The sequence below is a fragment of the Pteropus alecto genome, unplaced genomic scaffold, assembly GCF_000325575.1.
Source record: "Pteropus alecto unplaced genomic scaffold, ASM32557v1 scaffold11, whole genome shotgun sequence".
In the NCBI taxonomy this organism is placed as follows: domain Eukaryota; kingdom Metazoa; phylum Chordata; class Mammalia; order Chiroptera; family Pteropodidae; genus Pteropus; species Pteropus alecto.
The window spans coordinates 1,608,528-1,635,397 of NW_006431956.1; the positions used below are offsets into that span (position 1 = coordinate 1,608,528).

At 48.1% G+C, this 26,870-nt stretch overlaps 1 protein-coding gene and 1 pseudogene across 1 annotated transcript in view; one reads left to right on the plus strand and one right to left on the minus strand.

The window, feature by feature from the left end:
* The window catches only part of SFMBT2 (Scm like with four mbt domains 2), a 158,512-nt gene that overhangs the window by 119,297 nt on the left and 12,345 nt on the right, over positions 1-26,870 (minus strand). The gene's annotated exons all lie outside the window — the stretch shown is intronic.
* Positions 26,754-26,869, plus strand: LOC112475747 (annotated as a pseudogene).

Genomic DNA, 26,870 nt, shown 5'->3' on the forward strand with positions numbered 1-26,870 from the left:
TCGATTCTTCCGAGCCGTGAATGCGGGGTTATCTCTCCACGTGCTTCTGTCTCCTTCAATTTCTTTCGCTAAAGTCTCATAGTTTTCAGTGTACACATGTATGGATCTTCCACTGCTTGGTTAAATCAATTCCTAAGTATTTTATTGTCATGAATGGGACCGTTTTCTTTCGTTCTTGTTCAGACGATTTGTTGTTGGTGTATAGAAACACAATGGATTTCTATATGTTGACTTTGCATCTTGTAATTTTACTGAATCTGTTGGTTAGTTCTAGCAGATTTTTGGTGAAGTCTGTAGGATTTCCTATATATAAGCTCACATCATGTGCAAACAAAGACGATTTTACTTCTTCCTTTCCTACTTGGATGCTTTTTTCCTTGCCCGATTGCTCCGGCTAGGGCATCCAGTACAAGGCTGACCAGGGCACCCTTGTCTTGTTCCTGATCTTAGACAAAAAGCTTTCAGCCTTTCACCATAGAGTATGATGGTGGTCGTGGGTTTGTCACGTGGCCTTTATTATGTTCAGGTACGTTCCTTCTGTACCCAATTTGTTGAGCACTTTCATCGTAAAAGGATGATGTATTTTGTCAAATGCTTTTTCTGCATCTATGGAGATGATCATATGATTTTTATGTTTCATTCTATTAACGTGGCGTAACACATTTATTGATTTCAGTGTTGAACCATCCATGAAACTATGTGCCACATAATTTTGAAGCAAAGCAACTGTGAACGAAAAACGTAAGTCTGCTTGTAAAGATTTTACTAAACCAAAATCAAGTTCACTCCCAGTCGTCCTAGGGTAAGAACGCAGAACCAGGAACTGTACAAGTCACCTTTCCTCAAAATCCAGCAGCCATTATTTCCCCTGTGTCTGCAAAAGCATTATTTTTGTTCATTCAGGTGAGATAAATCCAAAGTATAAAATTGAAGAATGTCACACAATGCTACCAACAGGTCCTGGAGAGAATTCAAACCACACAGGAAGCAGGTCTGTTCTCTGTTTGACCTTGACTTGGGAAAAAACAAACATTCTCTATAACAGGAAACTTGTTTGGGGGTATCTTAAGAAATCCCAAGAGTAGCACAAGTATCTGGTTATGGTACTCCCTGAAGTTTTGTTTTGTCTGTTGTTGTTGTTGTATCTTTTTTGGAATCTATAAACCACAGGAATATAAACTAGGTGGTGAGACAGGGAGAGAGGCGGAGAGGAAGAGAGAAGGAGAGAGAGAGAGAGAGAGAGAGAGAGAGAGAGAGAGAGAGAGAGAGAGGAAACGGGAGGGGGTGAGAGAGAGAGAGAGAGAGATCGAAGCTTGACAACTCCAAGCTGGCAAGATGAATTACCCTCATCGCTTTAATATGCTGTCATACATGCCAGACAATTTAAATGCACTAAACTTGTTTTCCTTCCTATCAAACTAGACCCCTAAGTGTGCAGCTGCTGACTCTCAACAATTAATTAATGACTCCCGTTTTTTTTTTAGTGCTTCCTCAAAGGACCTCAAAGAGTGTCTGTAAGTATTCCAGAATGTCTTGCCTGCCGCCTGGTATACATGAAGCAAGCTGACGATCTCCAGGTCTGGCTGCGGCCACCTGTTCCCCCATTCAGACAATATGTCGAGAAGAACGAAAGCAGAGAAGCGGCTTCTCCGTGGTGGAGGAGACGGGCCTCGCTCTGATCCCTTCTCCCCTCGATTTTCTTCCTGGAGCATCATCCGAGGAACCATTTCTCTACAGGAGCACGCCAAACAATTCCAGAGGAAGGTAGAAGTCATACCTGCTGACAGCCGGGTCCGCTGCAATACACAGAATTACTATTCATTCTCACCACCGTGCTGATGTGCAAGAAACGTTACTCCCATTTTTCAGATGAAGAAAATGAACCTTAAAGCGTCCAGCCTGGGGTCCACTCAGTTTCGGGGTCCCGAAGCAAGGACTCCACACTGGGTCTTTCTGACCCCAGATCCACATGCTTTCCTCCGTCCTGCTAATTCCAAATGCCATTCCTTACTGGGTGGCTGAAATCACTGGTTATAAGAGCAGGCAGCTCCCACTCGCCAGCACGGCAGGGCCGCCGAGCACCCAGTTCCGCTCCTGTTTTTAACAATGAAGGAAATGAAATAAATCACCGAAAAGATGTTCTTATTCAAAATGTCACTGAATGCTCTTCTCCATCATTGATTTCCCTCAGGATCCAGCATGCGTTCTTTTTAATTAATAATAGGACAAGTTTTATTACAGGACTTGTTCAGTATATAAAACAAATTAAGTCTTTCTGAAAGGGAGGTGAAGGGAAGCTGTCATTTTAAGAACAGCGAGTGTGTCTCGCCTTTTACAAGGAGAAGATAACCCAGACTTTCTCTAAAGCATCTTCGAGCCTCGGAACGGCGATGAGGGTAAAATGACGTCATTGATAACATGTTTGATCTTAGGGTATAGGGTGGCGATATTTGCCAAATCTTGACGTTGCCTGACACGTAGGATATGGCGTCTTCTCCCTCCGGGTTCTCTGCGTACCACGAGAGTCTGTATCTTTCTTAGGAGAATCATAACATTCTACCTTCAATAGTGTGTGACCCTGTCCTGTCTACTTCCACAGACGCGAACCGCTCCAGGTGGGACTTCATGACTTATGTGGGTGGGTTGTGACACCTGGGACTGAGTCTTTGACAAATAAATAGAAATGCTTACATTTGCAATGCATTTTTCAAATGCGAATAGAACTCGGGGTCACGACGTCAATTCTCTAATGATTAATAATAAATTCTATGCAACGCCAATCAAAATTCCAGTGGGGCGTTTCAGGAAAGTTGACAAATTTGACCTCTACATGTCTGTGGCTTGTCAAAGGGCTACGAATGGCTAGGACTAGGACTTGTCCAACTTTGTCACACGTGGCACGTGTGGAAAATGGCCGTTGTCGGATTCATACTGTCCTGCAGGCGGAAGCTTCCGGCTGAAAGCGATCAGCCCTGAATATGGAATGTCCTGTGTCCTGGTCGGTCATCAGGTGGCCTGGCAAGCCATAATCCAGAGTGACACATCACTGAGAAAGTGTGCCTGAGACACTTGGGAGGAGAAAAAAGACGGGAGGGAGCCTGAAATGAAAGACTTCGCATACAGAGCAGCAGTGCTCACGACACGCGATCGGGGTAGGGGGAGGAAAGCAGACCCCTGGATGAGAAGGGGCACGCCAGGACCACCCCGCACACGGAGAAACGATCGAGGACAGAGACGGCACCGCGGGGCCCGGGCGCAAGGAGGGACTATTCGACACATACGTGAGAAAACTGTAGAGAAATGACAGAAATACCTCCCGCCCCACACAGACATCACTTCCGCTGGATTAAAGCCCTTTAACGCTTTAGAAATTCGAGATGAAATATACAAGAACAATTTGGAATAAAGATGCCGTAAAGCGTGAACGGCAAAGGAATATCGGGCACACAGACTGTGTCACAGTGCCGGAGAGGTAAACACCCAAAGGAAACCGTAATGGCCAATACGCGAATGCCCACAAAAAGAGAGCATTCCACATCTATGTGAGGGGCAAAAACTAATGACAAGGACACGTGTTACTGGTTACAGTGTAACAAATTAAACCACAGTCTTCCCTCAGTTTGCCAGGTAGTCACGTTCTTGAAAAGTTCAGACTAATTTAAAACTATACAAATTATACAAAAACAGCTTAGAGTAGGAAGAGATTCCAGGCTCCATGAAAGTACACGCAGGTGTCTCACGGCTGTACCTAATAGGACATTCAAAGATCATGGGAACAGTGCTGCATCGTATGGGACTGTCCCGTGCACCGCAGGGCACGTGGCGTCTTTGCTTCTGCCCATGAAATGCCAGGAGCACTTCCCCAGCGTAACTCCCCCAAGCCCCAAATGCCCCGAGCTGCCAATGGGTCCGCCTTCAAACCGCTGACCGAGAGCCCGTGTTCCATAGCTTTGGCTCTGAATTCGTATCTGAACCCGGCTCAGGCAGCTACAGCTGGAAGTCCCAGAACAGTGCCACTATCCCACGTAAATGTTATTCTTACAAACACCAATGGCAGCCGTCCGCATTGTCTCGAAATAAATCTTTCCTCAAGTCACACAGACTATCGAGTTTACCGTTTAATTTTCCAAGCAGCACAAGGTATTTTAATTGTAGGACTCTGATGAGCCTCGGTTTTACATTGTGCAGTTAGGTCTCTACCAAGTGCACGGAAACAGGAAAATTTCAGATCTCGGCATCTTCATAATCACTGGAAGCCAAGCCTTGGTTTCCTGATCCCAAAGTAATCTCTTCCTCTTCCAAATGTGCCCTCGAAACCAAATCGAATTCCCTTTTTGTGCATGAGGAGGGGGGACGGGGCATTCTACCTTCTCATGCATATTTTAGGAAGTCGACATTAAAAAGGAGGCAGGCTGGGGGACGTCACCGTGCCTTGGTGACCACCATGAAGAGAAGCGTAACTCCCTGTGACTTGTCACATGAGGGAGTTTCGCCAACCCAGCTCTTTGCCTGGGCCCAGCCGCCAGCGAGAAACGCTCTTCTTTGCAAGTATCTGTTCCCATGCCGCTTGCATCAACGAAACACATTCCTAAGATTGTTTCTCTAATCGTTTTTCTATCATAAAGCCGACCTTTGTGGGCTTTATGTCGTATACCTTTTAACGCACATGTGGATTGAGATCACCTCCAGCACAGTCGGGGTACAGGACGATCCTGTCACACCCCTAACGCGTCCGTTCCTTTACCCGGGTGCGGCCTCACCCTCTCTCTTCCCGGAAACCCTGGCGTGTGCTGGCGCCCTCCGTCACTACAGCTTCGCGGACCAAAGAACGTCATTCACGTGTGACCAAACGCACACAACCTTTCGAGACTAGAATTTTTTTCCTCCAAGTCAAATGCCTTTGAGGTCCTTCCAGGTGGCCACATGTGTCGATCAATAATAATTCTACTGTATCGCTCAGCGATATTCCGTTTATGGACGGACCTGCTTGTTTATTTCGGCTCTAAAGGCATCTGGGTTGTTTCTAGTTCAGAACAACCATGAGCAAAACGATTTTCTCTCTGATCAAATAAATGCTGAAATCCTAATGATCCCAAACGGAAAAATTCCCCTCCTCAGCGTAAAAAGCAGTAGTATCTAAAAAAGATATTTTGTTTATTATGAGAACAAGGTGACAACAGAGTTCAGAGCTCAGCCCTCCAAGCTCCGACCCGCACCTGCCGAGCAAAACAAGGCTGCCTTCTCCCGTGCCCCGAACCCAGGCTCAGCTACGTGTTAACCACCGTCGGCACATTCGCCACAAACGGGCCAAACGGCCATGACCCTTGCAACGCTCGCCTTTCATGTCTCCCCAGACTCAGCCTGCTCCCAAAAGTGCACAGGCCGACGGGTCTCTAATCGTCACCGCTATCCCATGATTGCGTGGGGCTCGGTCTCGGCACGTCCAAAACGCTTCCCGGTTTCCCACGGAGCATACGGGGCGCGACGGGGTTAATGAAGTCCATAAAACTACCTCAAAAACGAGTGCAGTCACAGCAGCATCCCGTAGACTAGCACATGTCACGGCCGAGATTGAAATGACAGCGGACGGGTATCAGGACCGACACATGATGACCACCAGCTCTTGTCCCTCGCCAAGTCTGTAAACTTTAGAGAGAAGAGCATCCCTTCTGATTCGAGGTGTCCCAGCCCACAGGGTGCCTTTCAGGAGCCATTCCGTGTGCCGGCAGACCCGGTCCTTCAGAGACATCGGCGACCGCACAGGACAGACAGGTCCTCTGCCCTGCCCGGGGAGGGAGGTGGAGAGATGGGCACTGAATCACGGAGCACGAGCCTGGGACGCTCTGGGGACACAAAGCAGCCCAGCACCCAGGGGCCTGAAATGCCAGCTGCCAGGGCTCATGGGTCCCTCAGTCAAAACTTCGACAGGCACAGAGGGCTGGCATGCTCACCTCTGCACCAGGCACCCTGGCTGGGAGATTCATGGCCAGCCGGGGCTGGGGTCACCTGGAGGTTCACTCATCCCCTCATCTGGTACCAGGCTGGGAGGGCAGACCACAGCACCTGGACGTGGCCACTCCACATAGCCTGGCACCTCACGCTTGTTCAGTGGTGGCTCAGTGTCCAAGGCTGGCATTCCAGCAGATTCAGTGGTAGCTGCGGTACCTTTTGTCACTCAGCCTGGGAAGTCACGTGTTTTCCCTTTGGCTGTACTCTACTGGTCCAAACAGTGGCACACCGGCCCAGACCCCATCCACAATGGGACAAATGACCAAGAAATCCGGTCATACTGTAGAGCCACCTTAGCTGCCCACCTGTGAGTGGCAGGAAAAGTCCCCAAAGGCTTGCCTCTCGGGTTCCAGAGAAATAGCAAGACTCCCCGAGACCCCGGGGACCGTCCTCAGCACCTGGAGACCTCTCCCTGTCTTGCCCGAAGGCCTTTCAGCCAGGGGGCTCCATCACTCCTCCTACAGCCCAATTCTCAAAGTTCTGCTTCGGGGTGACCTGAAAGACAAAGCGATACCTTCAGCCGACTCTATAACGTTTCTCATTGTCTTTAAAAATAACGAGCCTGGTGACTTCCAAGGCTGCTATTTTGAGTCTCCCGTTAAAAATCTACGTGAGGCCCACTCTGCCTTCCGCACGACCCACAATTGATTTGCATCGCATCACCTGACTTTTTAGGATCAAATGCGAATTGAGCCCTTTTGTCCCATAAGGAGGAAGCATGGCTGCCGAGTAAATCAGCACCCAGAGGGCTCACGGACGTGCATCACAAGTCCTTGCATCTCTTCGCTCCCTCGACTCAGCTCAGGGTCACCCCAGGAGCTGGGTCACTCCTCAAGCATGACCTGTTAATAGAAAATCACTGTAATTACCTAATCAGGAGAAACTCCATCGAGCCAAGAAGCCTTAGCTGGCGTGAGCGTGTGTCTGCCTCTCCCCACCACCTCTTCCTCTCCCTCTCCCTCTCCCTCTCTCTCTCCCTCCTTCTCTCTCTCCACCCACCTCCCTGCTCATACGGCATGCCCGCTCCCTACTCAGATGAACTTATTTCATTTCTGCTGCTTCCACAGAACCGATCTCTGACCCAAACACTCTTCTATTTTTGCTGTCAGAAACAGACATCGGATGCCTTTCTCCTCTCTCCGATTCATTCCGGTGAATCCCTTTGTCGCAAGGCCCCTCGGACACCCAGGGACGGCCCCGCTCAGATACGGTGCCATGGAGGGGGCGGAGCAGCCGCCCACCCATCCCCACGCCTCGGCCCGACACAGGGGCAGGCATTCTACTCTTATTCCTAAAAACCTGGTCAGTTAATGCTCCTCCGTGACTTCTTTTGTGCTCAGATTCTGACACGTGTACTCCAGGCTATCAAACCTTCATGACCTTACTGTCCAGGAATAAAGATACTACTGTGAGCTGTGTCTAATGACTCTGCCGTACGCTCGGACTTTCTGTCCACCTCCCTCCACGCTGCAGCACCTGGAATTAATCCTGACACACTGTCTAATGCCGAGTCGGGAAGTGGGTTATTTTTTTCAATAAGAAAAGCATTCTCACATCCGTCTGGACGAGGAACCCAGGTGAAAACTGTGACCATTATAATAATCTCAAAAAACCACCTTTAAAGGTACGTATCCAGCTGCGCTCCTGAACGTTAACGGTCCTCGGTTTATAAACGCAGACTGTCATTTTCCTAGGAGGGGACAGATGACCAGAACGAGAGCTTTTTCAGAGTGGAACTGGTCTCTCACACCCGTCCACGTCCGCCCCATCTCTTCTGGGAGGATCTGAATCTCAGCGGTGACTTTTGTAAAGATCGTCCATGATTCCTGCGGAGGGTCCAGCCCAACACTCCTGATTCACAGGGAATCATCACAGCCCCTCTAGGACCGCCGTGTGACCTGCAACCAGTGTCATCTCTGTGGTGACAGGTACTTCTGGAGGCCACCCGAATGGAGTCTTGGTCCTCACGGGCCAAGAGGTTTTTGTGTATAACCCCATTTTCCCGCAGGTGTGAACAGCCGTGATTTTTACACTGTATTCTGCTTCTTGCGAGTTTTTCCAGTGAAGGTATTTAATACGGTAAGGAAGAGCAGCTAAGAAAATGTCTAAACCCATTTTCAGGGGAGAAAAAGGATGCTATAAATACTTTTGTTACTGGGACAACAGCATGATGGTTGATTCCACCTACCAACCTGACTGGGCAGAGGGATGCTCAGATAGCTGGTAACACGACCATTTCTGGGGGTGTCGGTGGGGGTGTTTCTAGAAGAGACGAGAAAGACGCCCTCCCCAGTGTGGGCAGATGCCATCCACCCGCCAAGGGCCTGATCAGGACAACCGTGAAGGAAGGGCGAATTCACGCCGCCGGCTTGAGTCGGGGTGTCTGCTTCTCCTGCCCTTGGACGTCGGAGTCTCCGGTTCTTGGACCTTGTGAGTTGGACTGAACGATGCCACCGTGTCCCGGATCTCCAGCTTGCACATGCAGATCGTGGGGCTCCACAGCCTCCATGCTATGTGAGCCAGTTCCTACAAGAAATTTCTTCTTGTGCCTATTTATCTATGTATCGACCTCCAGCTGTGGGCTCCATTTCTCTGGAGAACCTGGACCAATACAAATGGTGTCCACTCCAAGGCGTGACGAGATAAAAGAAACTTAAAACAGTGCTTTCTGCATTAGTAACAACTTAAAAAGCATCACTTTTGATGCTCATTCTTTGATAGTGTGCTTTAACGAGAGAGGAAAGGAACAGAAAAAGTTAGAAACTGTTTGGTAAGCTCGCTTTTTAAATTAAAGATATATTTACGTATCCTTGTAGAGAAAACAAATGTTTGGGGAATTTTAACAACTTTCACTTCCTTCCACTTAAAAACATGCTTTAATGAAATAAGCTCACAGGAAAACAAGCCCGCTGGGACTACGAGTTTTAATTCTCCCGGGAAAAAAAAGAACTGTTTCATTAAAACCTGGGTGTTTCTGTGAAAGTCTATCACACACGTGCAAAAAAAAAGAAAAAAAACGAACACACGAACGGAAAACCCAGGCACCCTGATGTCACCAAACAAAAGACCTCAGAACAGGCCGAAGCGGAAGCATGCGGCGGCTCTAAGAGAAATAACTCTTTCTGGCCATATTTTGGCTCCGTGACGATATTATCCACTTAAGTTTGGCTAAAATGGAAAATTGGCACAAATAAAAGATAATGAGGACAATTCAGATGCCGTCTTGGAGGACTTACAGTAACGCTGGCACATAGCTGGATCCCATCGATAGCGGCTGAATGGGGGTAGCTCTGAGACCTGACGTTTCTAAAGTGGGGTGCTTAGAAGTTCCCTAAAATTAAAATGTCCTTCAAGGCTCGTTGTACAATGTCCTGAACATCTCTGCCAAGTGGGAGGCTGGCAAAATAAAGACTGCATGAGTATCGCATACGGCCCCCTACATTTCTAGAAACTTCTCCACGATCACTTCCTCTTCAGTGCAGGAGGAAAAGGTACGTCCTCTCTCCCACCTTCCTTCCTTCCCTTCCTTTCTTTTTCGTTCTTTCTCCTTCTCGTCTTTCTTGAAGACTGACGACATGAAGCACTAGTGCTATGGAAACACCTAAAGCAGAAAAATGGGGTGCAATGAACCCCTAAACGCAATCTGCGAAACGCACTGAGCTAAAGGACTCTTCACACTTCACGGTTTATTTGGGAAAACCTCATATTTAAAAACACATTTCGTTTCATGGTCCCAGCAAAGCGGATGCTAGAAACATTCGACTATCATTTCATCTCAAGATCCTGAGAGCATGTGGTTTGCTTCAGGCAGCAGTACGCTAAACCGATAACTATGGGATCAACATAATGACCTAGAATGAGAATAAAAATCAAGCGGACTTCACAACCGGCCCTGCAACTCACTGTCACATCCACGTGGCAAGGAAAACCAGGATCGGACACTCACCGCAAAGGCTCGGGGGCCTCCCCGCGACCCGTCACGGAACAAAACCGAACCACAGCCAGAAATCTGGCCCGTGGACACACAGCAAGGCTCGCTGCCATGTCAAAGTAGCCACGTTTTTCATTAGCTCCATCTCAGGGCTAACGAAACCTCTGTCTGGAATCACTTCTGTGTTCTCGCTGGTCCAGGATGGAATCGGACGGTAACGCAGAAGCAGCACCGCAATCCCCAAACGAGGAGGAGGACGAGTCATCCTAACAGTCCCCATCATACGCAGCCCGTAAAACCGGGCTGCTAACGAAAAGCGTGACCTCGAACCAATACGGACTTTAAAGCGTTATTCCTTGGGCAGCAGGATGAAAGGGTCGCCACGGCTCTTCATAAACACGGTCACACGGATCCAACTTGGCTGCAAAGGTACCGTCCTCTTTGCTCACCGTTTCTCATCAGATGAAATCCTAACGCGGCCGCCTCTGGGCTGCCTCGTGGGATTCGGTCCCGTTTGTCGGCCGCCCTCCTGAGCCTGGCCCCGTGTGGCGGGCACTCTGCGAAGGGCCAGAAAGAAAGGGAGCAGAACCGAAGACCCTCCGTCAAGGAGCGTCATGGAGGAAATGAACGTCTAGATAAAAATGGAACCAGAACAGAAGTGCTCCTCTGAGCAGACCGAAGTGGGGAGGAACGGACGAGGCGACGTGATTCGCCGAGTTATTTTGCCACGTTCAAAATAAAAGGAAAAAAGAAGCTACTTGGGGATCTAGGCAAAGTTTAGGAGAATCCGACTCTTACCCGCGTCGTCAGATGGTCAGAGACAGAAAGGAAAAAGCGGTTGCGGGGCTGGGAGGGATTCGACAAGGACGCAATTCCAGTTCAGAGATGAAATCATTTTGGGGGGCAGATGGCGGTTGCACAACAGTGAGACGGTTAAAGCCCATGAGCTCGCCACTTACAAATGGTTAAAACGGGAAATTTTACGTCGCTTATATGTTACAATAAAAAACAATCAGAAAACAAAACCATGACCCAATGTGGCGATCCAACTATGTCTCACTGCCTGAGGAGGCATGAAATAGAAACACAGCTCAGAACGGCGTCCCCTGGGGAGCCCAAGTGCCACCTGCTCGTGAAGTCAGCACACAGCGCCTGGTCCCCACGAAGAACCCACAGCCCAGCATGATTAAAACTCCAAACACGTGCCTTCTCTTTCTCAAACCAGTAACAGCCTAAAAACCACATTCAGACACAGACACAGGCACAGGCACAGGCACAGGCATGTGTATGTGCACACGCGCACACACACACACACACACACACACACACACACACGCACGCACGCACACGCTGCATAAAACAGTTCACGGCAACTTAGAAAGGAATCCATCCAGCTCTGTCGTGTAGCGCTTTTGGTAAAGTGAGCTAAATCCGATCCAAATCAGAAATGACATTTTTCGCGTATCAGGCAAAAGACAGTACATTCTTTGTGCTATAAAGCAACAGAGAATTAAATCTGAAAGCAACTGGCCGGCCACAATTCTGGGCCACAACTCTGGCCTGGTTGTTTCAGTTACTCTACCTGCACTCAAAACATTCTTGGCTGTAACGCCTGACGGCGTGATACAAACCCAAGGCTTTTCCACCAACAGACTCTCAGTCACGAAAAAGAAAAGAAATAACCCAAAGGGAAGATGAATACTTCTTTGAGTTTCACCTGCTAGTATAAAATATCAGGCAAACATACATACAAACCGAAGTACTTAATAATCCATCTTAACTTGCCCGGTTCCAACAGTTTTAAAAATTCTAAATCATCTGTCAATGCAATATTGCCTCGAAACAATCAGACGGTGTGGAATACATTCATGGAGTCATAAAAGCCTATTTTCCTGCACGGTAATTATGTTTGACTTTGCTCCTCGCTAATTCCTTTACACTACAATTAGCTAGAATTCCATCCGAATACAATAGCAATTCTTGGCTCATGACAAGAGTTTTACGAATTAGTAAAAGCCCAGAGCTGAACACAAGCATGACCAAAACAGCCTGACGGGTGTGAGACTGTGCTGGGAAATGAGAATTAACGCTCGTGGTCCTAATGGCAGAGCCATACCCCCATACTTCGAAGCTACTTCGGGGAATACCATTTTTTATTTGACTCTCGCGTCGTATGAGCAAATTTGGATGGTGGCGCCAATGGGCAGGAAAGTGAGGGAAGGCTGGAAATCAGACAGAAAGAACTATCAGGGGAACTGAAAACAGGAAGTTGGGAGACCGTGGGAGCCACCAAAAGACAGATGGCAGATTTGTGAGACGGTTCACGGAAAAAGGCCACTAAATTTGGCAACAAGAGAGTCGCTGGTGGCCTGCAAGTGCGTCTCGGCACAACGATGGACGGAAAGGTGAGCACTCGGGATCCCGTGGGTGAAGAGGAGGTGGAGACAGAGGGTGTCAGGTGAGACATGTTCAAGGAAGCGAGACATTCAGCACATCGTTAGGGCCAACTGTTTACAACGTTAGTTTCTAGAGTACTTCCGGTGTCCGGGTAAGATTTAAGCCAACGAAAAAGATACAACGGTCCATGTCCCATGGACTTAAGGTGCGTGCTGACATCGAGATGCAGCTTCTCTAGTTCTCACTGAAATCGCAGTTGACAGGAGAGCCAGTAAGTCCACAAGCTGACGTGCGGGCAAGTGTCCTCCACTGCGTGGCTCCCTGCTCACGACTGCCGTCACCAGCCCCGAAGACGTCAAAGGCGACACTCCTCCTCGCGAGAAAGCGTTTCTTCGCCAGGCAGGACATCACTTCATTCTACTTCGAGGTCCAGCCTCCTGGGCCGTCAGAGCAGCGCTGCCCCTGGCCGCCCTGAGTGGGGTCCCCGGGGATCTGTCCTGATGACGCCGAGGACAACGATGGCGCGTTCCCATCGTTCCCGTCGAGGGCAGGGCCACCCGTGTGTTCCGCTCCCGTCCACTCCCACCTTGCAGCACGTTCTGGAACACGAACCTCCAGGCGGCTCCTCCTCGTCTCCCAGGTTTAAGACCGCAGCAGGCTCCGTCGCCCCGTCCGCTGATTCGAGAGTTTTCCACTCAGATGCTTAATGCGTTCGTGCTTCCTCCCCAGGCTAACCTGAGTCCTCCATGTGGCGTCCTAAACTGACCCGATCTCCCCCGCTGCCTCCCACAGTCCGGCAATGCCGACAGCGGACGACGATGATGATAAAAACAAGACGAAACTTTAGAAACTGGGACTTTCCTGCTCGGTCGGAGCTTACCAGTGAGGAAATCCATCACGTGGGGAAAGGACTTCATCTCAAAGACACGTTTATCCCCAAGAGAAGCATTTCCACCAGACTTCCAGCTACTTCATCCCTCAGGATATTCGGGGTATTATGTTGATTCGTGCTGTTCAAGTTTCAGGACTTCTGCATAATTTTACATTTTCTGTAAAGACTGAACTAACTTTTGGCTTTATGCTTATCAAATCAATTCCACGCCAAGACGTTAGGTCCTTCGTTAAATCTCATCAGGGTAAAGAAATGATTATGTTCTATAACTTCGGGAAAATTCCCGTGAGTTCCGTTAAATACCAATTTTCTCCTATTTTAAAGCAACTACGATTTGAGTTTGGAAAACAAATTTCTTCTAACCGGAAATTTTATTTGTCGAGAGGCACAAAGGACAAGATTCTCTCTATGGCTCTCAATCCTGTTTCAATTCCGAGCTGCTACGCTCACGATCTCACTCCTGAGCTCTCATCCTCCACCAAGCAGGCCACGTCCTCAGACACTAGTCGTTTTATGGGAGGTGACATCGCGACACGGTCCCCGAGCTGCCTGTAAGTGGGAAAACGTGGTCGTTCACAATGAGAGCCGAACGAATCTCTGACTCGCGTGAACACAACACGCCCTGCGGCTGTGAGCAGCCAGGAATAAGCCTTCGAGAACCTTCTGTGCGTGCCAGGCCCCTCCACCACGCCCGGGTTTGTCTCCTGCTTCCCCACGGCAGGGCCTCGACGCGCAGGCGCTCAGCGCTGACCCAGAACGGCCCAGCCACGTGATGAGCTGGGATCTCAGGTCAGGCTCCCGTCACTGAGATGACGTGGACACTGATGACGACGGTGGCCGTGTCCTGCCATTCAATGCACATCCACGAAGGCGAAAGCAAAGCGGGTCCCTCGCAGACTCGGGGCAGGTGGGATGAGACCAGCACAGGCCTGACAGTCAATTAATTCAAAAAAGTAATAATAACAGTACTTTTAACAAAGCAACTGGGACGGAACAAAACGGTCCTAGCGGAGAAATGAAGACTCATGCCAGCAACCGGGGGTGGCGACGTAACCAGAGGCCAGCCTCCGAGCCTCGATGACAGGACAAGCTCATCTTCCGCAGAGCTCGCTTCTCGAGACCACGGGGCAGCTCCGTGCCTTCCACCCCCAAAAAGTTCTCTACAGGAAAAGCAATTACAATAGTCACCCCAATCCTAATAACCACAATCAACTCGCTCTAGGATTTGGAAGCTAATCCTCAGGCACCGAGTCGACTTGGGGCTCCCTGGTACCCTAGCTCACTGCAGCATCAAAGCTAAGATGTCCCCGCTGGACATCTGGAAATGGCAAAGCCTGGACACAGCATCCAGTCAGGAGCGCAAAGCCACGTTCCCGACAGCCCAACGCAAGCCTGCTATTTAAATCTACCATTCATTCTGGGTCCAACGAGGGGAGAAAAATGCCGATTCTCAATTTCCAAGTCATCATTTCACATACAGTCCAAACAGGGCCGGACAGAGAGGGGGGAGCCAGGACACTACAAGGGAACAGAAAGTGGCGAATCCAGAACGAGGCCGTGAAGACAGGGAGGACTCACAGAAGACACACTCCGGAGTCCACAGTCCAGAGCTCACGGGGTCGAAAGGCCTTTCTAAAACCTCATCAGGTCCCTTCGAGGCCGTTCCAAACAGATAACTATCTCCTAGAGAAACGAGAAAAGTTTAACATGTCCTTTTGACATCCTTCATCCTGTGGCCACGCCTAAAACTACAGAACGGTTTGAGAATCGGTGAGGAACCCCCACGGGAAGGGCCAGAGGCATGGAGAGTCCGGGCGCCCACCCCCCTCGCCCCTGGGACTCACCGTCCACACGTGTCCGATCGTTTGCATAAACGGCATTCATCCTGCATCCGTGTCTCACAGGGACACGTATAAAAACTGGAACGTAAACTTTATGGAGTGAGACTTCATTAGCCTCTAGCGCTAAGAAACGCTCTTGGCACTGGTACATACCGAATAGATCTCCACAACGTGAGATTCCCACCGTGTTTAAGGCAAAAGCAAAGACATTGAACGCCGCTGTCTTCACCTCCCCCAAATCCTTCATTCTGACCCACGTCAAGACCAAGATCCAACGCGGCAGAAGCCTCTGGCCTAACTTGGAGCCCAACACTTGACTTCACACATCACAGAATGAAGATACAACCTGTAACTCCCTTTTGCCCCTCGGTGCAAAGTAATTGAATCGAAATATTTTCATCGACAGCCTTGTGTGTAATCTGTTGTTTTTTTCTTTCTAGACACTTGTAGGATCTTTCTGTCCCCAGGATTCTAAAACTGTACGATGCTGTGTCTTGGTGAGGTGCTTTTTAGGTCTCACATACTTGTCTTAAATAGTTAAAAACACTTACCTTGAAAAAAGAGGGTATTTACTGAAATGTGAGCACGACATTGCTAATTTTTAAAACAAGCCTTTTAGAACCATTTGCCTCTAGAAAATATTGTACATATGTTAACTTATAAAGTCGTGTTTTTTTTTAAAAAAAAATTGTTAGTAAGAAAATTAAGCTAGGCCCAAATCGATATGTTCATAGACGGAAACCGAGAATGACTTTATACCTGAGTCCAGACGTGTCGCAGCCTAAAAGCACAGAGAAAGTGTGGCTGGTGATTCCTAACTATTAGAGAGGTGATCATACTGGGGGCCACTAATCTCTTTAAAAGGTGACACAGGGGCAAGTACACACCCCATTCAAGCAACGGCAAATACTGCAAGCTAGAAACCCAAGGTCCTCTCTCCGCTCCAGAAGATGCATTTTGACTCCCAAGCGAAGAAAACAAGTCGTTGGCTTGGTTTTATAGTCAAGCCTTCTCACGTTTCCCTTGGTCTGTTCCCCAAGATGAAACAGTCATCCTAAAAAACTTCTTCTTCGCCAAATGCGTTGTGGGAGATGCCACTAAGCATCTCTGAGACCCTTCCTTGAGTACGAGAAGCCTGGGCGCCCCGGAGTTTGGGCTACAAAGGCAGGTCCTGTAGCCACTGCGTGTATGTCCCAACCTCCCTTGCAGCGAGGCACGGCCGGGCGCCACGCTCTGGGCTCTGGCCGAGCGAAGGCGGGCAGCTGGCCCCGCTCTCTCTCCATCCTCCGTGCTGGGGACGTGAAGGATCATCAGGCTTCGACCGTGCAGATGAGGAAAACGCCCAACGGTGCACAGCGAAAGGTGCCCAAAGAAGCTAACAGCACAGGAGGCTCCACCCCCGACCCGCTAGCCTCTGGCCTGTGGCCGGAAAGAGCAATAAGCTCCTCATTAACGCTGGCCGCAGCCTCTTGGGGTCTCTGCGATTTCGCTTACGTTGGGCCCTGTTACACACACTGTGCAATCAAGGCCCTCGGATGAGCTGTGAGCTACGAACCCCTGAGAAAGAGAAATTTTGAAGTGGAAAACCAGAAAGAGGGTCCAGGAAGAAAAAAGGAAGAGGACCATGAAATTTAGGGGAAACAACTCCAAATGACCCAATGTCTGTATCTAAAAAGCACTTACAAATCTTTCTGATACTTCGACACACACTATTCCTGGGTACGCGGAGCAGACCCATACTCCTCTACATGTAAAAAAAAGGTTTCTCTTGATAGGAGAAAGATGAGTTGGGAAACTAAGCAGGCAAGCGTTTCAATAAAAAAAAAAATTAATTTAATCTACATGTACTGAACTTAAATATTTGTTAAAGGGCTTCTGCCAGCTATGTTAATAGAATTTGTAATTGACTTTTATTTGCCGGTTGGTTATTTATACGGAACACCCTCCTTGCATAAATGCTTCGCAGAAATCCAGCCTAGAAGGGCAGATACATAAATACATACATTTAACTGAGAGAACCATTAACCAGACTTATAAATCTATAGCTCCATGTACATTAGGGGTCTAAAATTAATTTTGATGGGCTAACACATTAGATGTACAAAGAACAGAAAAAGAGTATTGCTTTCTTCATTTCATAAAACAAATCTGTGATTAAATATTACTCCAGATAACACTTAACAAGGCATACAAATCATCCCTTGATCGCTATGGGATCCAAAAAAAAAAAAAAACATTTTGACCAGAAAGTCTTAAATATATTTTATTTTCTTTGGACATTGTTAAGTTTGTTTTGCTTATGACTGAAGGTGTAAGGGGAGAAATTGGTGGGAGGAGGGGACAGTTTTGGCTTTACGATGGTCTCAAAAGGGATTCATCAGATAATTTTCTAAGAAATAGGCTGAACAGATGCCAATGACTTGACATAACTATCTAGTGTTGAAAAAAAATAACTACAGATTATTTTAATGGCTATAACTTGTTTCTATAATTCACGATGAGCTTTTGGGAGCCATTACTCACCACTGTATAAATATGTCAACGCGGGCTTTTTAAAAAATTTGCATTGTTTAATCAACCATACTTAACAGTGCCATCAGTTGGTAAGAGATGATCAGAAAATGAATTATGAAGACCTTTAAAATCATATTTCTCTTCAATTCTGCAGTGCTCCCCTCTGATTAAATCTCTTTAAAAATATAAAATTTCTAATAGTTGGCTACTGTAAATACTTACAGCATGCCCTAAGAACATTAAAAAAAAGGTGAAGCCTTGTTTTGTGTGATCATTCAATTCTGGAAACTAGATTTATGCTAATCTTTAGAAAACAGGCAAGTTTTTTTTGTTGTTGTTTTTTGTTTTTACACGCTTGACACAAATTCTCCTTGAAGGAGAGGCAGCTCGTATGCCCCCTGCCCCAGCGTGTTCTCGCCCGTTCTGACCCGAGCCCCCAGTACGTCCCCCTGAGGCACAGTGGGACAGAGGACCTGGCTCCTTCCACAGCATCTGGACTTCAGGGTCTTTCAGTGCGTGAAGTGATGCTCACCGTGATCACGATTGGACCCCCACAAAGACCAGAGTGCACTGAAGCAGGCGAGCCCTGGACAGCCATGAGGAGACCCGGAGGAGACGTAAGTGCACATATGACCACGGGAAGAAGCCAGTCTGCAGGGGAAGCGCGCTGTGTGATTCCGACCCTATGACATTCTGGAAAAGGCAAAACTGTGGCGAGGTCAAAGATCAGTGTTGCAAGAGGTTGGGGGAGAGAGTGGGGCGAGCGGCTGCAACACAGGGTTTAGGGGGCAGTAAAATGACTCTGGATGACCCTGCAATGACAGACACAGTTCATTTATGTGTTTGTCCAAACCCACAGAATGTACAACCACCAGAGTGATCCCCAAGGTAAACTGTGGACTCCGGGTGACGATGACGTGTCGATGTAGGTTCACTGATTGTCACAAATGCACCACTCCGGTAGGGGATGTCGATAATGGGGGAGGCCGTGCGTGTGGGGGCGCAGGGGGGATGTGGGAATCTCTGGATCTGCCCCTCAATTTTGTCATGAACCTAATACTGCTCTAAAAATAGTCTTTAAAATAATAAATTAATTAAAAAATGAATAAAAAAACCATCCGTAGCCAGAAGGATGAAATAAGGAAAATGAGTGTTTCTCCACATCTTCCTACATTCTAAGCATTGCTCTAGGAGTTTATACAAACCTCATTTAGTACACAAAACAACCCTACAGAGAAGCTGTCATTATCCCCAGGTTGCATGGGAAGGTCACAAAATTTAGAAATAAGGTCTCTAGTCCAAGTTCACACATTTACTTAAGTAGTATCAGGGTCTGAAACATGTATTTCTGATTGCACGTGCTCACAAAGCCTTACTTCTATAATCATAATCAAACGGGTGTGCGTACAAATCCGTAAACAATTATAACCCAGGCGAACATAACTAAAGAAGAAGGTGATGACCAAAGTTCTCTGAGGTCACAGCGGGGGGAAACCTCATTGTCAGCGTACTGGGCATTGACCACAGCTGGGCGAGGGTCGTCAGCCAAGCCGGCCTCCCGAGCTGCACCCCCAGGCTCTCCACCCCAGATGCTGACGCGTCCTCACTCCCTCCTCCCCCGCTTCCTATGGGCTCCTCCTGTGGAGGGAGGACCAGCAGGGCCTCTCACAGTTAAAAGAAGGGAAAATGTGATGCCGAGTGTCCTTCCCACTTCATAGCGGCTCTATAGGTGACAAAGAGCTTTTGCATCTGCCATCGTCGGGGTGGGGGCTGCTGACAATCCCACCAAGAAAGCAAGGTCAGGTCTTAACTAGCCATTTAAAAGATGTGGAGAGTGTGAGATGCAAGGAGGTGAAGTGACTTTTTCCCAAGGTGACGGTCAGCGAGAGGCAGAGCTGAGCCATGAGCCAGGCCACCTGCCTCCGGCCACCACCCTCCACTCCTACACGGGCCCAACGAGCAAGCCCGCTACACGGGACTCAGCTCCAGACACACCGATTTATTTCAATACCAGCCGCAGAACAGACTCGAGTGGCCTTTCCATCGAGCTACTGCAGATCCCACAGAAGTCAGGGGTCAGACTTCCTTAGGCCCCCAGCTCTTATAAACCTCCACAGTTGAAATACGATAAGCATAAAAAAAGATAAAATTTTAAAATATAAAAGAAATGGTCTCTCAGAGAAGTTCCCACCCCAACAAGAAAGAGAGGCATCACCCAAGTTCTCAGAAATTATAATTTCAAATTAACCTCCCATACCTCTTAGCAAGACAGCGAGATCTTCAAGCATGCAGCCAAACCAGGAATGACCAACAAATAAGTAAGTACACTGGCAGCTGCCACGTAAAACACCTGTTTCCAAAAGTAAGTTTTTTAACTGAGTGCAGGCCACCAGCCCAAAGCTGACTGCATGACAAATATGCTTCATAAAAATGCTTAGTAATAACCATATTGTACAATCCCACTAATAAACATCGGGCACACAGGAAAAGCTCAGTAAGTGACCTTTCACAGACTGACACAGCAATGTTTGCATCTCTGTGGCAACAGTGGCACCATTTATGGACCAACCAGCTCCTGGGACCCACGAGGGCTCTTCCCGTCACTCCATGATCCGCCTCCTGCCAGCTCTCGGTTTCCAGTCGGCAAAGAACCGAAAGGAAGACGTGCACATACGTGACCAAAGGGATGCAGTGACTGGAATGCAAACTCTGTAAGAGTTTGGCCCTGAGAACCCTACATGCCTAAAACAGAAGAAAAACTGTCTGACCGAGTGAGCAAGCGCCATGGGAAAACACCGCCTTTAAAATCCATAGTCAGGGAGAGGGGGTCACGGCGGGCCACCCACCCCGTCTCCAGGACGGACACGTGGGCGTATGCCAAATACTTAGAGGGTGACCCGCACGGCCACAGGCGACAACAACTCAGGCAGACCATACACCCTCCAGATGATAACGGCCAAATACCTGCCCGAGAAAGAGGACCTTGCATCTAACTAACCAGCCGACGTCCTGGCTCACACAATTCCCCCTCCGAACAATTTTGAAAAGCGGATGCTCCCCCCGCCACGTGTTTTCAATTTGGCATTCTCCAAGTTTTCATTCCTTTAAAAAGCTGCAAAGGTTGGTGTGTCCTATGTAGAGGACACGTGACATTTTAAACAAAACTGCTATATCACACCCATAAGTACATGCGATGGGGGGGTCCGACACCTCCCGCCAGGCATTTGAAAACAGACGCGAGCAGGCATGACTTTTGTGGTGCAGGCGGCGTTCCTCCCACTCCTTAAATCCCAGACCCGGTCCACGGCCCTGGGACTCTTATACCCAGTGGAATACCTTTTTTCCCTTCCCCACAGTGTGGAAATCGGTCATCCCACCCTAGCTCTCCGTAACAGCAAAGTTTCCACGGTGACAGATGACTACCAGACGTAGCGTGGGAATCACATCATCAGACGGGTAAAATGCCAACCTCTGGACTGTCCACCTGAGACTGTGTCATGTCGTACGCCGACTACACAGAAGTAAAAAACATGAATACGTAGTTAAACTTTTTAAAAATATTTCTGACGATAAAATAAAAGTGTTCTTCTGGCTTGTATTATTAAAAGCATTTTTAGTCCTGATCCAAACGACATAAATAACATTACAGAGTTTGATGATCAGACGTAACAAGGACAGCAGCCCAGGCTTGTCCGAGGGGGACACGCCCCAAACACCCCAGTGGACGCCTGAAGCTACAGGTAGTACCCAAACCCTGTGTACCCTATATTTTTTCCTATATATACACATACTTATGATAAAGTTCAATTCATAAATTAGTCACATAAGAGACAAACAATAAGAAATAATAAAGTAGAACAACGACGGGATCCTGTAATAAATGTGATGGGATCCCCACGGTGGCGGTTAAGTGCCTAACGGGCGGGGAACGCACACCGCGTGGGGACGCTGGACGCTGGACGCGGGGCTGCCTCGCCCGGGACGGAGCAGGACGGTGCGGGACTTCATCACACCACGCAGGACGGGGCACGATTCAGAGCTTACGAGCTGCTCGTTTCTGAAGTTTGCCATTGACTCTTTTCAGACCACGGTCGACCGCGGGTAACCAGTCGTGTCTTGCCACTGAGGCTGGAAGGCGGGCACGAGGCCTTGGGGGAAGGGGGCCTCGCCAAAAACGCTGATGTCTGTGTTCAGTGTCACAAAGGCAATGTAGCAGGGTGAACTTCTTCTCTCAAGAGGGAGAAGGAAGACCGGGTGGGTGAGGCAGGGAAGGGTACCAGTGGTCGATTTCAGGCGATAGACAGAGCTTGAGGATCTGGAAACCGACTCCCTAAATCAACCCAGGCCCCGTAACCCTTGCAAAGACGTCCGGGTCACAGAGGACATGAGCGATTCAGCACCCATCAGGAGGGCCCGGGCAAGAATACATACAAAGGCAGGCCCACTTGCCACACGGGGAGACATTTTTAAGTCGCTAGTCAAGCGAACCGTCTATGTCCTACCCTCCTACACCTACGAACAGAATCCACAAGTATGTAAAATGCCATGGTCTACGTGTGATTGCAAGTTAGCAAAATGCTAAAGATGACTAAATTCAATTACGATGACACGTGTCTGGGTGTTCTGTTGATGCTTGGATGAGTCATAAAGACTTACGTAATTCGTAAGTTATTATATATTTAGACCATAACATTTCTTTCTCTTGCCTTCATTTCAGTGAAATCATTAACTATCTAGTTTTTAAAAACCTCAAGATGTTCATACCATTTGTATTCCATTCACAGAAATCAGCTAAGGCATTAAAATAAAATGATATCCGACCTATGTAATTTTAATATTTTAAATCAAAAAATGTAAATTAAAGTACAAAAATCAAAATTCAAATTATTTTGTCTTCAGATAAGCTACTTTCCCTCTACCTAGTCTAAGTTATCCACTGAAGTTAACGGAAAGATTACAAATTGTAACTAGTGAATATCAAAATAGTCATCGGCATCTGAGGGCCACCACCCTGTGAGCCATGTGGGGAGCAGCCCCGGGCAGGACCCCTAGATTGGGGAAGTGAGGCCAAAGGGAGCAGAACGGATGGATGAGACTAGGCCTCTGACAGTTAAGGCTTAACAATGAGGGTCTGACGAGAGGCCGAGAACCCCCGAATCTAACTCACGCTCACAGTCCGCCTAGAACGAAACACACACTTCACTTAAAATACGCGTGCTGCTGGATTATGAAGAGAAAGTAGATTCATCTATAACTAACACCGAAGAGGAAAATCTTACAGAGCTGCCTTGTGCTTACAGTGTCCATGCAGAGCAGAAAAACCCAAATAGCATCTGACACAATTTACATAACTTTACATAATCCCGTGATTACCATTTGTCAAGGAAGCTGCAGACCGAATCTCTTCCATTTATTTGCCTCCAAAACTCACAAAATGGAAAATATTCTGGACAAGCAGCTTTCCACCCGCTTCGTAAAAAACACAAGAAGTCGATTCTACATCTTTTCTCAGTCATATGTTTCCGATATTTCAAGTCTGAATGAAGTCTTATCGACATATGAAATCAATAAACAAATATCGATTGACCCCTGCCATTTTCAAATGCATCGATTTCAGAACCGGGGGAAAATTCCACCCTTGGCTTAAAATCTACTTCAAGTTGTCTGACCTGGAGACAAGTGATTTACCCTTAGCCACAGTTTTTCAAGTGTAAAATAAGAATAAGACAGCTAATTTACAAGGCTGCTCTGAGGATGGGGTTAAGTTCAGTTACCTGGCACATAGTAGGCACACAACAAAAATATTCGGTGGGTGAGAGAAACTGTTTTTAATTGGAGAGCCATGACACGCACATGCTCAAATTCATGATTCATTTATTCACGGGGCAAGAACATGATAAAAGGCTATGCTGGATACAGTAAGTTTCAAAAGACAAATGCAAACAACAAACAGGAATTTATAGGAGAAAAGACTATAACTTTTTATACATAAACAAACAGCTGCTCACCGCTACCTGCACAGAGGTTTTCGATTTATATCATGAGGACCATTTAGTCTGCTTTGATTCTTTTGGTATTTTTTTTTTTTTTATCTTCCAAAGACTAAAAGAAAACAATGTTTAGAATTTAAAAACCCAATTTCTTAGGCTTCTGTTCATAAGCATATTCGCCTCGGAGCCCTGACCTAAAGTCGCTGCCTGTCAAATTCTTACGTGACGCACTTTCCTGAGCTGAAGGAAAACTCGGCAACCGTCTGCTCCAGCTTGGTGTGGTCCGATGGAGCCTGGGGAACGAAGTCACACGCTCAGTGGCTGCACGGCGACACGTGGGGCTATCCCGTCCCATGCCTGACACTCATGGTATGAACCCAGATGCCCACACGGCCTGAGCAGATAAGAGGAAACGAGCAGAGGACAGGAGGTCTGGTGAGCAAAGGAATGGCCACCTGCAGAGGCAGATGCTCCATCAAGGCCGCCGGGTGAAACGCAGGCCCAACGGGTCTGCATCCTCCGAGTTTTCAAGAGATGCTGATCATCCGAACTTTTAAGTAAAGCGATTTGCAAATGGTAAACACGAAGATTATTTCAAAATACTGTTTAGATCAAAACACACACACACACACACAAGTACTGTTTAGATCAAAACACACACACACACTCATGCACACAATTACACACATGCTCATCCACACACACACGTATGCATGTTCACGCACACACACGCATCTATGCATACACATACACATGCTCACACGTGCACAGAAACACACACGTTCATGCATGCTCATGCACATATGCCCATCACACACACAAATACACTCCCGCATGCTCACGTGCACACACGTGTGCTCGCACACACATACGTGCACACATGCTCAGCCACACATCTGCACGGCAGGTCCACTCCAGTTTACCCGTGGGCAATCTCTTCACGGGCTCGCCACCAGGGCAGACAGCACTCAGAGGCACATGGACTGTCTCTAAAGGGCCATCCAGAGTCCAGAGACAAAGGATCGCTCTGTTTCCCGGCTGAATGTTCCTTCTCTCACACACCACCATCAAAAATGGCTTTATGACAACAGGATACCAACCCACTTTTTAACATGTATATATCTATGACTTCCGGTTTATTTACCGTCATACTTATTAAAGGCGCCCGACCCTCGCTCATCATGATGTGTGTTTTCCTATCTACATTAAGCCATCTAATAATTAGTGAGTCGATCCCTGTGCTTCTCTCAACTCTACGTAGGGTTGCTTTTGCTCTTTGAGTCTTTAGCACATACACTTAATTTTCTTATTAATGCACGAATGGAAATTCCAGTTACAGTTTAAGGCCGCCAGCGAAGAGAATGCTATGTGCCCGGCTTCATCACTCTCAGTAACCTGTCATTTAAATAACAAAACACGGACTGTAAACACTGATAGTCTCATTCGAACAACACGGTCAGATCCTACGCCTCGGAGTCCGCAGTTACACAGTGGTCACGGACTGGGACGTCCCCTCGCCCGGTCACTTTACAGTCCTGTGCATGACCTGCCAGGATCTCCTGTTTTACAATCAACGACAGTGCAGTGTTTCCCCAAAACGGCCCAAGGACCAGGCCTCAGACCCTGGTGGGGTCTACACCCCGCTCCCCGTGACATAAGGCCTTTATTCACACTTTCTCCTCACACTTCATGAATAAACATCCCTTTATTCAAATAAGTTACATAATAACTAACCCCAGCCATTTCGGGTTCGACTTTGAATGCTGAATACAGTCATTTTGGCAAGACTGCGGAGTTTGCAATTCAAATCACGGACATTTTCATAACGGGGAAAATAAAAATTAGCGGTGTGATTCCGAAGGCGCCTCCTTCCACTGCTTTCACTGCAAGAGCAGCCGGCACACAGCAATCCTCAGCGTGTCCCCCGGGGGTGTCGCGGGGACGGGCACCGGCACACGTCCTCGCCTGCGATGCTAAGGCTCGGGGCAGCCACCAGAACACCAGAGCTGCCCACCCCAGCCACAAAGAGGCACTGCCGCTACGTCTCGATAAGGAACAGTGTGACCGTCACTGGATTAAATGACTTCCTTACATAATCGCCATAAACAATAATTATTTGTCAGCTGCCCTTTGCGAGCTTTGCAAGTGCTTATGGATAAATCGAGCCCGATTGATTTACTAAGCCGGAACGTTTTACATTTTGCTGCTCTAATAAGAGTTATAATCCTGCACTTGGTGCTGCTTTAATGTAGCGTGTTTCTTAATACTTCGAATGCGAGAGATGAGTGCCGATCAGGCCACGTGCAGAAATGCTGCTCTGTGAACAGCCAGCTGGCCGCTGAGCCCAGGTCGCGCTCCACAGGTCCTTCTCGATGGCATTCTCTACCTCCCGATGAGAGTCACATCTTCATGAAACATGGTGACGCTGCTGCAAGCGGCCTCCTTCCTCACAGCATGGAAAGTAATAGCGAGGGCTCGCACTAATTCAAAGATTCCGTTCACTTCAGAGAGAAGGGCAGCACAATGTGGGACCGTAAGGATGCGACGTGCTTGGTCAACGATCATGGAAAAATAGGAAAATGAGTGTCCTTCAGGGCAGGCACTTCAGCAGGTATGAGAGCACTCTGGACAATCCCGAAACATCCTAAGAGATCTCGGGTGTCGCGATGAAAGGCAACCCCTCCTCTTCCCTGAGCATCCCTAACGGTCACCCCGCTTCCTGGGCTGGATTTCCACAGGCCCCAATTCCCAGACAAATGCTGTTCCCCGTGCACACAGTGAGAGACCAGCCCCTCCCTCCTCTCCTCTCCAGGGATGATCGGCCAAGGCACGTCGGACTGATCACATACTGTAGATTATACGGATTATATTCCGTACCCTTTCGATGATGTGCTAAAACCTCTGCATTTCGAAGATTCAAAAACTGGGAGGAGACTCACCCTTACTAAGTCAAGGGCAAAGGCAAGGTGAGAATCCTGCCCCCCCCCAGCTCCAACAGCAACGCCCCGAGATCCGGAAGAAGCTTACCACCAGAGCACCCCAAACGAACATGACACAGATTGCCCGAATGCATGTCAATATTCTGTGATGTGGATGTGGTTCCATAGTAGAGCGGTTAGCATGTCTGTTTTACATGCAGAAGGTCCTGGATTCGCACCCCAGTGGAGCCATAGTCTGTGGTCTACGGCCATGCCACCCTGAACAAGCCCGATGTCTGATCTCGGAAGCTAAGCAGGGTTGGGCCTGGTTAGTACTTGGATGGGAGACCACCTAGGAAGACCAGGTGCTGTAGGCAT